The sequence below is a fragment of the Lonchura striata genome, chromosome 13 (genome assembly GCF_046129695.1).
Source record: "Lonchura striata isolate bLonStr1 chromosome 13, bLonStr1.mat, whole genome shotgun sequence".
Taxonomy (NCBI): domain Eukaryota; kingdom Metazoa; phylum Chordata; class Aves; order Passeriformes; family Estrildidae; genus Lonchura; species Lonchura striata.
In genome coordinates, this window is record NC_134615.1 from 12033522 (window position 1) to 12047501 (window position 13980).

At 38.8% G+C, this 13980-nt stretch overlaps 1 long non-coding RNA gene across 1 annotated transcript in view; it reads right to left on the minus strand.

The window, feature by feature from the left end:
• Positions 1-5941: 5941 nt before the first annotated feature.
• The window catches only part of LOC110484419 (uncharacterized), a 31676-nt gene continuing 23637 nt past the window's right edge, over positions 5942-13980 (minus strand). Inside the window, exon 3 of the long non-coding RNA XR_002467751.1 lies at positions 5942-5971. This is a non-coding gene — a long non-coding RNA (uncharacterized LOC110484419). The remainder of the gene's footprint in view (positions 5972-13980) is intronic.

Below are 13980 nucleotides of genomic sequence, written 5' to 3' on the forward strand. Positions count from 1 at the left end.
AAGCACTTTGTTTAAATAGTTTGTTAGTTTGTTTTACTTGTTTTTATTTATTTAGGTATTTACTTTTTACAACCAGCATGAGATTATAGATTTGATCCATGGTGCAACCAATCTTTGTACCATGAAGCCATCTGTGCCAGTGTATCACATAAAGCAATTTAAAAACTGGTTAAACAAAGACTTCAAAGTGAGAAGCTCTAATTTATTACATGCTGTTTATTTACTGTATTATTCCACTAATACCTGATCAGTCAGCCTTCCACAGCAATCATAAAACTGTCCATGGGACCAAGGCTCACGGGGGAGTGACCTGTAGTTTTGCAAGTGTACAATTTCCACAGACAGAATATCTGAAACTAAATCCACTTAAAAGCACAGAACTGGGGAAACTACAGATGCACACAAATAAGGTTTTGTCTGATCTACTTCCTGATATAATTTCAAGTTCACTGAGCTTCTTTGATGTTTGCTCATTTTAAGAGACAGTGACTGCTGAAAGCTTTTCTTCCGTTCAGTCGAGGTACATGGACACAAAGGACAGCAACAACTGCCACCATTACTTATGGACAGTCATGTACATCTGACTGTATCAGCTATGTAAACATTGGGAATGGTGTGGTCATTTAATAGAAAATCCCTCTGTGTCTTAAAAATGGAGAAAACTGAATATGAAGTGAAAAAAAATAGGAAAAAATTATTTTTACTTTCAAAAATATTTAAGCTGTTTGTTTCTGACTCCTTATAGACACCATGAGATTGTGGTTTGATTCTTTCTACAACCCATCTGTTTAGTATGAAGCAGTGTTAGTGTATCATGTAAAGCAATTAGACAAACTGGCTAAACAACGACTTCAAAATGTGAAGTGTCTGGCAGTCCTGGCTAAAATATTTAAAATACACTACAGTGCCTTTTCCACAAACTGCTCTATGAAATAGATAACTCCCAGCAGACTGAAAACATTAGCAGAGACGTCACTGAAAACACAAGCTTAGATTTAATGCAAGAAAATTGCTGCTGTCTTCCATCTGATTTTTAGATGCTTGTATATGATTTTTAAGCCACTTTAGTACTTTAAAAACATGTACTTCTACTTCATATTTACAAACTTGGACATAATTAACTGAGATTTTGGGTGAAAGCAAATAGTGTTTTCCCATTTTCCTTTGAAAATCTTGACTTTGACTGTTAAAGCACACTGTCAGCCATAAAGCTACTGTAAATCACAACAGGAAAACACAACTTTGTAAGGCTGCACTTTACAGGTGTGAAACATTTTATAAGAAATGCTTGAATATGCAAAAATATTTGAATATGAGTTTTTCCTTGTTCAAGGTAATTTGTAGAGCTTTTATGATTGTACAGCCCTGCTCATTCATGATCAAACTATGTTTGTAGTTTTAGGCAGACGCACAGAAGCAAATGAGTTTAAAAGACACATAATTTAGCAAAGGGAAAATGAAGAAATTCTTGAGCTGCTAATAGAAAAGAAGCATATTGCCCTAGAAACTCCTTTTTGTTTATAATTTCATAAACGGAGTCAGTAGCCTGAGACAAGCCTGTCACATCTTTGGCACTGAACAAGGGTCAGTGATGGATAACTGACCTCCTTTCTCACTTTTATCAACAAATGTCAAAAAAGGCAAACAACAGCAATGACATCCTGCCCAAACAGCCAAGAGTGTTTCATTTTCTTTGCACTTCTGTTTCCTCTGTGCCTTTAATCAGGGCTGGGGGATGTAATTGCTCTGTCTGGGCACAGCTTAAGGCATGCTGTGCAACTAACAATTAGTTTAGAGACTGAGATCTATAAATTTTGAGAAAAGAGTAAGAGGATTTGGTGTGCTTGAGCTATCCTTTCTAATGAAGAAAAATATCACACCGGAAGGGACCCAGAGTGTTATCAAAGCAACTTAATATCATCTGGTAGTGATTTGTAGGCCCTCATAATCTATTGTGATCATGTTGAAGGGGAGGAAAAAGTCCACGTGTTCCACCATTTATGAGATTTCCCAAACGATGGCCGCCATCTGTGCAAACGGCACTAATCTCAGCCACCGTCTTCATGGCAAATGGCAAATGGGATTGTCCGAGGGAAGGGAAACACTGCAGGAATGTTGGGCTATTTATTGTTTATAAAAATAAACCAAGGGGACTAAGACATATGCGAGGAATTTATATCAAACAGCTGCAAAAGCAAGTTGCCTCAATAGGCAGGGTGCATCGATGATGCAATCGGACCACACCGAAAGATTTTCCTATTAATCTTAGAATATACATGGCATGCTTGAGATACTGATTTGTCCCCATCTACACCCAAACTCACCTTACATGGATATTCTTAAAGTAATTTCTGAAAACAGTTTATGTAGACAGAAACTGTTTTATTATGTGAGTTTATTAACTAAATAAATATAAACAATGTCTAAGGACAGTCTGTCCCCATAGAATCTTACCTCTCTCAAACATTCCCTCATTACTCTCTCAGCTAAACAAGCACAATGCAGATACTAATACAGTGTTAGTGAACCATGCACACCAAGTTCCTAAGATTTGAAAATTCCTTGTTTTATGCTTAGCATAAAGCACTAAAGTCCTTTCCTAATTTCTTAATGAAGAAGACCAAATCCGTCACAATAAGAAACAACACTCAGTGAGCACAGAGTCAAGGAGTAACTAGATAACACCAAAATTACAAACGGTGTCACAACAACCCCACAAAGTACAATATTTTAGTGTTGAGCCTGCATGACAGCATCAGACAAAGGGGAAAAGAGAGTTGATCAGAGACAAGCTTCTTGCCTTTGTCAAGCTGGTTTAGCAGACATGCTTGACACTGGAGAGACTCTTACTTTTTTAACTGTTAATGCATTAGTATATGTACAGCAGCCTCTGGGAAATTATCTTTCTAGGTCTACATGCTTGAAAACAGCTATCTTCATTTTTCATTAAAACTGCATGCACTTTGAAACACCTGCCTTCAGGAAAACTCCCAAGCTGATTGACTTTAACATGAGAATTAATTCAGGCTGCTTCAGTGTGTGGAAAAGGCTACACAGAACAGTGCGTCAGAATTAGGCTTTTCCATAATACAAACTGGCAAGGATTGCTCTTTTGGGAGTCCTGCTCAGCTGGAATTCAAGCACTTTGTTTGACAACAGATTTTCAAGGTGTGTGTCCTTTTCTTTTAAACAAACACAAGATGCTTGAAAGCCAAGGTACAACAGTGCATATGTACAGATATATGAATGAGAAAAGGACAATTCCTAAGAAACCCTTTGGTCTAACTTGTGAGTGTTACTTACTCATGCTAATGCCAGACCTTTCCAGCTAGAAGAAAGGAAAAATGTTTTGTTTGATCAATTTTTTTCAAAAGAGTGATTATAAATGCCATTAGTAGATAACAATTGTACTTCCTGACTTCTGGAAGACTCTAGAATTTGGGGGGGGGGGGGGGGGAAACATCTCTGCATAGTCATAAGATGGTCTAGCTCAGACACTGTTAATGTATGAGGTACACACTTGAACTGGATGCTTTTTATCAAAAAACCAAAACTGGATGCTTTTTATCAAAAACCTCAAACCCCACTCTTTACTGCAAAACAAAAGGCTTTAATCACTCAAAGAACAGTTTCTTGCTACAGGCACACTGTGCATTGATAGCACTGTGTCAATGAGTGATTTTGCTGAAGCCCAGGCCCCAACAGCTGCACTGGTTAAGGTCCCAGTTTTCCTGCAGTTATAGCTGATCTATAAAACAGCATAAAGGCTGTTTAAAGTAATTAGTGAACCTGACAATAAACTCACTCTTTTACAGGCAAGAGACAGTTGAGAAACAAATTCAAATATATCTGTTGTCTTAATCATCACTGAAATGCAATCTTGGCATTGTTCAAGGTGTAATTACCTGACATTTTTCTCTGACAGTAAGGCATAGAAGTTCTTGTATTTTCTTTAAACACTGACTGTTCATTTCTGTTCCTGTGCTGCAGTTAATCCTCTTCTGTGCTGAAATCTACAGAGTGTGGCCTCACAAAAATCTGTGGAAACACAGTAAAGTCAGGGAACCTTCACAGTTCCCTCCACCTCTAGAGAAAATAGATACTAGAACTGCATCAACAACAGGCTTCATTTCTGATCAGATTTCAAACCAATTTTAGTTAGAGTACATGCAAAGTCCTAAAGCTTACTTTAGGAAAATTTCTGTTTCAAAGAATGCTAAATCTATCTTGTCCTGTAATACAGCCTGAAAAATTAAGCTGGGAACATTTGAATATGCCTCTCTTAGAACTGGACTGAGACATTTCACATGAGCATGTGAAATGATCAGTATTAAAACAATGTGCCTGGTAAAATTTCCTAGTGTCAATGTCTTGTCCTTGACAATTTCCTTGTCTCCCTCCTTGCCAGTATGTGATCATCTATTTGAATACAGAAATATAATTTTATGTTTATTACCAAACACAAAACTGTTCCTAACATAGGTAGGATTGGTATGCATGGACACTCGTGGTTGTCTAGCAGATCAACTAAAGATCAATGTGCATGAGAGAACCCATGTTCAGCCTGCAGGTAGGTGCTCTTATGCACCAGCCCATGATCCAACACTGCAGAAACACCTCCAGCAGCCTTCCTCTGTTTCTGCTGGCAGTGGAAGTAACCAACAGGATGAGTGGGAGCCCATCTTAGCTCAACCTCCTAAAAGGAAGTCTCCTGCACTGGGACACTGCTCCCATCTCCTGCTGCAATTTATTTCATTCTGGAACTGTTTATGAAGTCATACTTTAAAGTTTGTTGTAAACTGATCTGGGTTCAAAAGCTTTTATAAAACGCTGGTGGCAGATGTGAGGTTGGCAACAGTCTCCTCAATCAGTTGTGCTACATGAGAAATAGAGAAACTTTATCTAAGGTTTTCTTTTCCCCACCAGCTTTTGTGTATCTTATGTCACTAAAGTCACAATCATATCACAGAGGCTGATGGGAAGAGTTGCAGAGTTGAACCTTACCAGTGAACACTCTTTCCAGAAGGAAACTTTACACTGGCATTGGTTTGTAAAAATGTATGCAGATGACCGAGATAAACCTAAGTCCCTAGTTTTCAAAGACAGAAACAAAAATAATTTGTGTCCTTGTGTAATGCATGCAAGGAAAGTCCAGTCATGAAGACTGAAATGATGCCTGGCTTTTGCTCCTACTTTCTCAAACACAAAACAATCAGAAAATAAAATTCACTAACTGATTGCTTTTGAGGTTTCACTTAAAACATCTTTATAACTCCAGTGTACTTCCTACTCCTACTTACTCCTGCATCATCAGTCATGCACAGTACTGTAAAATACCATGTTTGTCACTCTTCTGAAATGTAAAGGTATATGCTACCTGAGAGATGTTGTTTGAGGCCTGCTGAGTGATTCATACTATGATGAAGTCTTACTATGATGGGAGGACAACAGGCTATTCAGTAACTAAGTTTTTTCACAAGTTATTTATCAATCTTTCAACACATTACCACATTTGTCCTATTAAAACACACAGAACTATCACCCAGGAGCTAGCAAAAATGGTGACATTTTGCTCCTGTTCACAAAATGTGTTCTAAAGTACCTGCGACCTACAAATATAAAATGCTTTTTACTGCACATAGTAAGCATAAAGGGTTTCAGACTGCAAGATGCACAATTGCTTCATCACAAAATGAGTAGAAACATTTCATTTCTGCAGAGCCTAATCATTATTTGTGAGCTGTGTAACATGAGGAGCCCTACACAGAATTTCCCCCTAATTAGCAGTTGCTATGTATGTCCAAGTCAATTGAGAAATAGGACTTAGAAAGCCTTAAAAACATATTATTTGCAGTGCTATCATTCCCCCTGTTTTAATCAGGAAAAGATTAGGCTGAGAGACACATGTGCACAATGGGGATCTTACCTTTTGCTTATCTGCCTGGATGCAGAATTTGAGAAGCCATCTGTCCTGTAAGACAACAAGCAAATATCTTCACTGGTTTTATGCTGACAATTTATTTTTGTGATCCTAGAGATCCTCTTTTTTTCATCAGGTATTAAATAAAGCACTTTCTGAGGAAGGTGAAGGTTCTAGTCCGGCTCTTAGAGGCTGAATAGGAATTGCAGTTTCAGCAGGGCAAAAGCAGAGCTTGAAGTTCTACATTTCTATTACACACTTCTATAAAAGAGGTACACTCTTCTATCTCTTTATAGAAGTATATCTATATATCTTTAGATATTCTGTACTTTTTAAACACATATGATTCACTCATGAAAAGAATAGTTTTCAAGCCCTGGAATCGGACTTGTTTCCTTTTTTTAAATCTGATATGTTACAAGCTAAGCTGTTGTAAGGAAGCATGAAGGAACTATATTTATTTGCACCAGCTAAATATCTAATTTGTCAGAATTCTGAACAGGAGCACTCTGCAGATCAGTGTCTTTCACCCCCATATTCACAAAATGGAAATTCAAAAAATGTCCCTCCCTCCAAGCCCTCTGTAGCATCACAAGCCAATGCTCCTCAAGGGCCATGTGAGTACCATCAACATAGGATGCAATTTAATTAAACACCATTGGACAAGATCTACATCTTCACAAAAAATCTCATGAGAAAGGAATTTATTTTTTATAAATTAAAGCACATAATTCAGCATTTTTTTATAAGCTACATGGTTTTCATTTTTTTAGTTATATAATTTTGCGTTATATGACTAGATAAAAGAAAGTCTATAATGAAGAAATAACCAGAAATAGACAAGAAAAAATTTTTTACTGTTTTGTATCAAAGCCAGTTGAATCCACTGGAAACTTGAGGATAAACCAAAAAATAGTCTAAACATTAGAGAGACTGAAATTTAAACATGATAAAACTTATGTTACCTGTAAAAGTCCTGCAATGGATAACAAAGGTATTTTTATGCACCTATCATCCTCAGGCTTTGCTTTGATCCTTAATATGCTCCCCTTGTTACTACAATCTGATACCTGAAAAACAACAAAATCTGTGGTGGGGAGGGAAGGGGAATTGCTGCCACAAACCTAAAAATTTAATAAATGCAAAAGCATTTTAAGATTTCAATAATCTTAAGCAGTATGACCGCAATATATATCAGCACATATAATGACAGACTAGACTCAGGGGTCTGTGTCACCCCAAAAGGGGAGAAGAGGATCCTGCAGGGCTGAGCTTTGCCCCAGGAGATGCTGCACTCCAGAGGATGTGGCTGTTCAGGCAGCTGCTCTGGTGTGGGGCTTCCTCAGAGTCCAAAAACTCTGTGGCATTTACCCCAAGACTGGTGAAGTGCAGCAAGAAGCCAAAGCTATTGAGGACATCTGAGGACATTTTCCCTTCTGAGGACATTATTTTCTGCTGGGTTTCACATTCACTGTGGAGAGGATTGCTTTACAAAATCACCTTTCCCTTATGTTGGTTTTCTTGTTGTTTTGCCTTCCTGAGGTTTTGTGGAGTAGAAGGGATCATGTAGTATTGAGCTTACAATAAACAAGACCTAGAAAAGGACTCTGTATGACATTAGGAGGAAGAACATTTTTTAGATCAGGCAGTAAAATTAAAAAAATAGCAGATTAGCCTGATGAAGTGTCTTTTTGTTCATATTTTCCTACTCTTAAAAAATAAAACTATTTTTCAGGTTTCAGAAAAGAAGGAAAAATATCAAAGTAAGGAATGTTCTCAGCATTCTTGAAATGAGTGATTCTTCATATTACTACTTTTTATGGGAGTGACTGTCAATCATCAATCTTCAAAACTGTCATAAACACCCACACATGCTATTCCAAAGATACCTAACGTAGGATATATAATACCATATTTCAAGCTGGATTCAAAGCTTTTCATCTATCTAATAGTTAGGAACAAGGAAAAACACAAACATCAAATGAAATGAAATGTATTTGTTGATGCTAACTGCAAATATTCATTTTATAAAAATTAAGTCTATTACACATCCATTTAAAAATAATTTTTCATGTCTGAATGATGATAGGGATCCTGAAATTACTGCATTCATAAACCACTGATCCAAGCAGCTGATCTGCCAGACAGGACCAATATTAAAGTGCATGCCATGGCTTACAAATTTCCTCATTTCTTAAAGAAATCAATAATCTTTCACAGATTTCATCCCATTGTGACCTGATCTCAGATACCTATTGAGAATTTATAATCAACAGAAGCGGGGAGGGAAAATTCCACAAACTTCTATTTGTGGAATGGACCCCTCCTCCAAAATAACAGAAATATTCATCACAGTTTCTAGATCTTTCCATATTCTGTTAGCTAGGTGTATTGAAGACAGAAAAGATGCACATGACAGATTTTTACCATTTTCAAATTATTAGGAAAAATCGTCAGCAATTATATATTTGGAGGTGCACAATGCAATAAATTATAGCTTGTTCATGCTGTAATTGAACCAATTGAGAAACACAACATCCAAGGGATGGTTGCAAGCAGGTCTATAAAATCCCAGGATGATTGCTTGGAAAGAACTGCAAAGGAACATGGGCAGAATGAAGTAAAGAGAAATTATTAGGACAGAAAAATCTTAAGTGCTTTGCTCCTTGATCGTCTTGGATGCTTAGATGCTTGGATGCTTTCAGCCAATCCAGAAACTTTACACAGTACTGCAGTGACTGTTGGTTGACAACCAAATGGACCACAGCTATGCGTGCAAAGTTCATCAAACAGCACAAGGACAGGGCCACAGGGCACTGAAAGTGTTCAGAGCTTCCCTAGAGGGACTGCTGATCCCTCACTGTGCTTTGCTCCAGCAGGCAAAGGACCTCACAGGATACAACCAAACCTGAGCCTGAGGCAAGCGTGGATACTAAATAAAAGGTGTTGCAGCAAATGCCACAGTCGAGATGGCCACAATACAAGAGCATCATCACACAATTTCAGAAAGCTTTAAGCATTCCCCCAAACAGAGTAACACCAGATAACATCAGAAGGCTGCAAGCATTTGTCCTTCTTGTTCTTTAGCCCAACCTTTTATACTCCTCATGCCCCTGTGTGCCCTCTGCTCCCTTTGGGATTGCTCAGTGCCCCTGGGCACTCCATGGCTCATTGCTGTCAGTGCTGCTCACCTGCTTCTCACAGCTGTGCCCACTGGGGATGAGGCTCAGCCCAGACCCACTCACAATTACCACAAACTGTGTACCTACAAAAAGAAAACACAGATTCAAATAAATTTTAACCTAACATTCTCTTTTTATCAAATCCCTTAGGTTGAAAAGTTCAACGATGGCCAGAGAGTGCAGGAATTGCCAACAAAAATGTGGGAGGAACAGCTGGGCTTGCCTCCCTGTGGCTGGGGCAGGTGGCAGGGCCACACTGGCATCAAGGGCATCTCCCTGCATGGCAGGGAGCTGGTACATTAATGGAATTTCAGGCCCACTAAAAATACTGGATATATTTCCGAGTCTCAACTCCAGCTTTCAAATGAGTGCATTATTAATTCATTAGTACTACATTCAAAGTGCTGTTTCCCTTGTTACTTGGTGAAATAAATGAAAGAATACTGATATCACTCTAAATCCCAATTTACAGCTCTTGCAAGCCCCAGATGACTGTATCATAAAATTCTCCTTACCCTCCCCCTCTCCACTCCTTTCTGTCTTGCTTCTGAGAGAAGAACTGCCCACTGCAAGGAGCTGAAGGCTGACCTGATGGCCTAACCTAAGCAGAGGAAGATATAATAATGATTAACAGATTCCAAATGGGAGTAAGGGCAGGCCTAGACTCAACACTTGGTTTAGAGGATTGGGTTCTACATGTAAGGTGCACCTGCAGATAAGATTTTTTCCTCTGGGGAAAGACTGGACAGAGAAAGTAGGGCGGACTGGACCTTACAGACAGAGTGCACATATGGAGACTATTTTAAATTCCTTGTTTGATCACTTATCTTATGAAAACCAAAATAAATATCTAAAATATGTAGACTTGATTAATTTCTAAATCTTGATTTTGATTTTTTCTTTGGGAGACACACCAAAATATCTTTGGTTCTTATGTGTTGAGCTCCTCATGACTGTATACTGGAGGTATGGGGGTGTAATTTTTCAAAGGGCTGTTGCTGTTAAGCACCCACTTCTGACCAATTTCCGTAGTCACTTAAACTCCAAGGAGCCCTGAGTGTCATGGGAGAGCAATACTTAAAGGCAATATTATCTATCACCTCTCACCTTTCAGTTCCCTTGGAGCTGCTGTTGACTGCTAAGACATTTGAGTTACTTTAGTACCAGGAAACTTAAATTTTTATCTCCCCAAGTATTCAGGCTCCCAGGAAACAGCAGATGCTTGTCCCACACAGATGTGTATGTGTGTAAGGGTATGGGAAAGAGGGAGTGAAGATTTGTGTAAGGGTGTGGCAGACTGGAGATGGCTCCTGCTGTTCACTGAGCTGTCTGAACACACCCAGCTACCTTCAAACAGGCAGGAAAATACCAGCACTGCCTGTTCAGGGGAGGCAGACACCTTACTGTGACTTCAGAGGGGGATCTAGTGGGACAAAAGCAAATTTAGTCCTTTCTGTTTGAAGAGGTAACTCAAAAGAAGCTAAAGTAGGAAGAGTTAAATTAAATCAAGGTCAGAATGTAACCATTCCTAAGACTAAGATTCAGGCAGCAAACCCCAGACTGCTTGAGGACACAAAACCTGGTACTTTATCTTGAAATCTAACATGCACTATCTGGCACAGCATTGTTTCAATTATGAAACAATTCACATCTCAGCTAACACACGTAATGAAGCTTGCTACTTGCCTAGTACATCATTTAAGGTAAAAGAAAATAGGGTATGTTTTATCATGGTCTTTCATATCTTTGTCTATTGTTCGGCAATCCATTTGCATACCTATAGGACCTTTTTAATTTCTTTCCCCTCTCCTAATCATCTGAGGCCTATTTAGAAGTGTTCTGTATCCTGTAATCAGGCAATTTATACAGTGTGCACCCTTAGGCTACAGCCATTACAAACAAGCTGAAAAACTCCTTTACAATAAATGATTTAGCATGGGAAGACACCATTCATAATTAATTTTTTTCAGTTTGCGTTGGCAGATGGTCTCAGACATTGAAACGTGGCCTATTGCCCACATCTTTATCCCAAAGAGAAAAGGGCAGCCTTAGAAGAAAAAGAGAAATGCCTGGAAGACTGCTTCACTTTGGGAATAAACATACTCCCCAGCTTTTCATGAATTTGTGCATGCTAAATACTGGATTCAAAGATTGTGGAAGTCAAAGGAAAATAAATCCCATTAGCTTCTGACCAGGACCTGAATTAAAACCACAAGGATAATATTGACCTGAAGGACTGTGTGACTGTTTTCATTATTTTCCATAAGGGCTATTTCTGAGGCAGCTTAAACAGATATATTGTGAGATGGATTTGAAAATTATCAGCTTTGGATTTCTGAAAACTGTGTACTCACTGAGGCTACTAGCCACATTTTTAAACTTGCATTTTTCTGCTTCCACAGAAGGACAGCTGATGACAACTTCTTTCTCCATTTACTCATGTATTTTCTCACTGTTTACATGTTGCTTTTCAGTACTTTAAAACAACTTCTGATGCTCTTCTGAGTTGCTGGCATCATTGCAAACTCCCCCAGACTGAGACCCAGCCAAGCAGACTGTCATTTTAGTGGCTGGTGCCAGTATTTTGTTGATGGTGATAGGATAGTCCAAACTACTACACAGCAAATCCCTAATTTAAGAGAAAATAGACCTTTCTGTGTCATGACTCAGAGTACAAAGTACTCTGACCCTCCCTTTTGCTCTGTAAAAAAAGAGCAAACTGCATTCCTATATGTGATCTCTAGAATGTGATCTAATCAAGTCTCACTGAAGTCTGCAGTGTGTTGAGTGCTGGTATCACCCCCAGATCCACTGACTGCCCATTCAGGATGGTCTGGCTCGATTTACACATGCACAAATGCAAATTCCTGCACGAGCTCAGAGCCATAGCACAGGGATTACAAGATGCTGTCTGAAAATGCAGTTAGCTTTAGCTGCATCTCATATTTGTATCTAGTCATGCCTTTGCTGCTGGGAAGACACATTTACCATAACCTTGGGCCAGCCCTGGATAACCCAGGAGAGCTGACCCGGCCAAGAAGAGATGGCATGATGGACTTCAGGCAGGGCACTGCAGGGAGCGACTGTACACAGCCAGAGTCTCCACAGGCCTGGTGAAGTTCTTGCTGTTGACCTCAGGAAATCTTCTTCTGAAAATGTAAGAATCAGCTGGTGTTCACACCTACAGGCATTACCTTTTTACCCATTACAGTTTACAAAGGAAAAATAAAATGGGAGCATCCCATCTCCAAACACTTTCCTGCCCTCTGGACGTGACCTCAGCACTGCCTGAGCTCGAGGGCAGAGCCAGGCCCAGGGATCCCCCGGGGTCCTGCACCTCCAGCAGCACCGCTGGGGGAAAGAAACCAATTCACACTTTCCACTGCGCTAAATCTTACTGACTTCTTCTTTAATAGGGTTTTGGGGATCACCAGAGTTGCTTAATGTTGCTTTGGTCTTCTCTTTTTCCCACTGTGCCAAAGCCAACTTGCCTGACAGATGTGTTAAAATGCCAACTCGAAAGCTGTTTTCACTCTAATTTCAACCTGGATCAAACCATCAGTTTTACCACCACACCACAAGGTTTTGTGAAAGTCAAAAGGTTTCATCTGATTTGTAAAAAACAAAGCCTTTGAGTTTTCAAGTTTTGTCATTTAACACGTATCCTATCAGTCCTATGTCAGCCAAGAACTGAGGAAGAAGCTCTCTGAAAATCTCCAAGTCTGAAGAAATAATCAACTGTTGTTAAAATGGCATTGTTCTCTCTGCAATGCAGAACCATCTGGATTCTAGCAGAGAACTAGGAGGCACTGGATATGCCACTGGCCCAGGGAAAAGTACTTTCATAAAACCAGTCTGCTTCCTTCACATGAACACATTGCTCTCACTGTTTCTTGTAGTTTATGCAATGCTTGTTTCTGCCCCTCTATGAAATTTCAGCAGTTTCATAATATTCATAATAATTGACTGCTGTATTCATAATAATTGACTGCTGCTGATCTTCAGAATGAAAACATATTTATTTTATTAATCAGACCAAGTCTTGAGGACATTAAAAGGTTGTTTCCTTAGCCCTTCATTATGTATTCAGTAGAGATGGTAGCCAAGGTGTACTTTTCTCTTTCTTTTCAGCCACAGAATAGGAGCTTTATCTTCTCCCTCTTTCCCTCACTGATAGACACTTAAAATTCAAATTACAATTATACTAGACCATAAAAATATACAGGTAAGGCAGATGTTGTAAGCAAGCTACTTGACAGAACCTCTTTATTTGTTTGGATGACTTAATAAACTGCAGAAGCTGAGGTCATCAAAAGCTCTCAATCATGTTGCAGTCTAGTGCCAACAGCTGTAACAAAAACTGATGATGTAAAACATGTTAAACATGCCAAACCCAAATTTCAGACAAGCCAGTCTGTAATAAGACTATTTTCTACTTGAACATTACATGGCAGTGTGCTCAGGTTTATTTATGCTGTTCTTAATAGGAATAACCAGAAACCCTGTTTCACTTGCTCAAGGCTGAATGCAAAGACTGTTTTGTCATGAAACAGCTTGAGATCTATATTGCTTTCAGATCCGGTTAGGCAGAACACAGGTATTAAAATTGGATTTTAGAAATTGAGTTTCATCATTTGTAGAAAAAATCTTTTCTTATTAAAAATCCTAATTGTTACAATACTGGGGTGAGAAAAAAAAAGTACATTTAGAGCCTTTGCCATTTTCTGCCTCTTACTTTAAAACCCTATTTCAATTAGTCAAGAATTCCATAAATAAAGCATGAATTGTACAAAGAAAAACAAAGATACGAAAATTGACTGATCAGATAAAATAAAAAGGTCTTAGGCAGGATTTCAGGTTGTAAAGAACAATCTACAG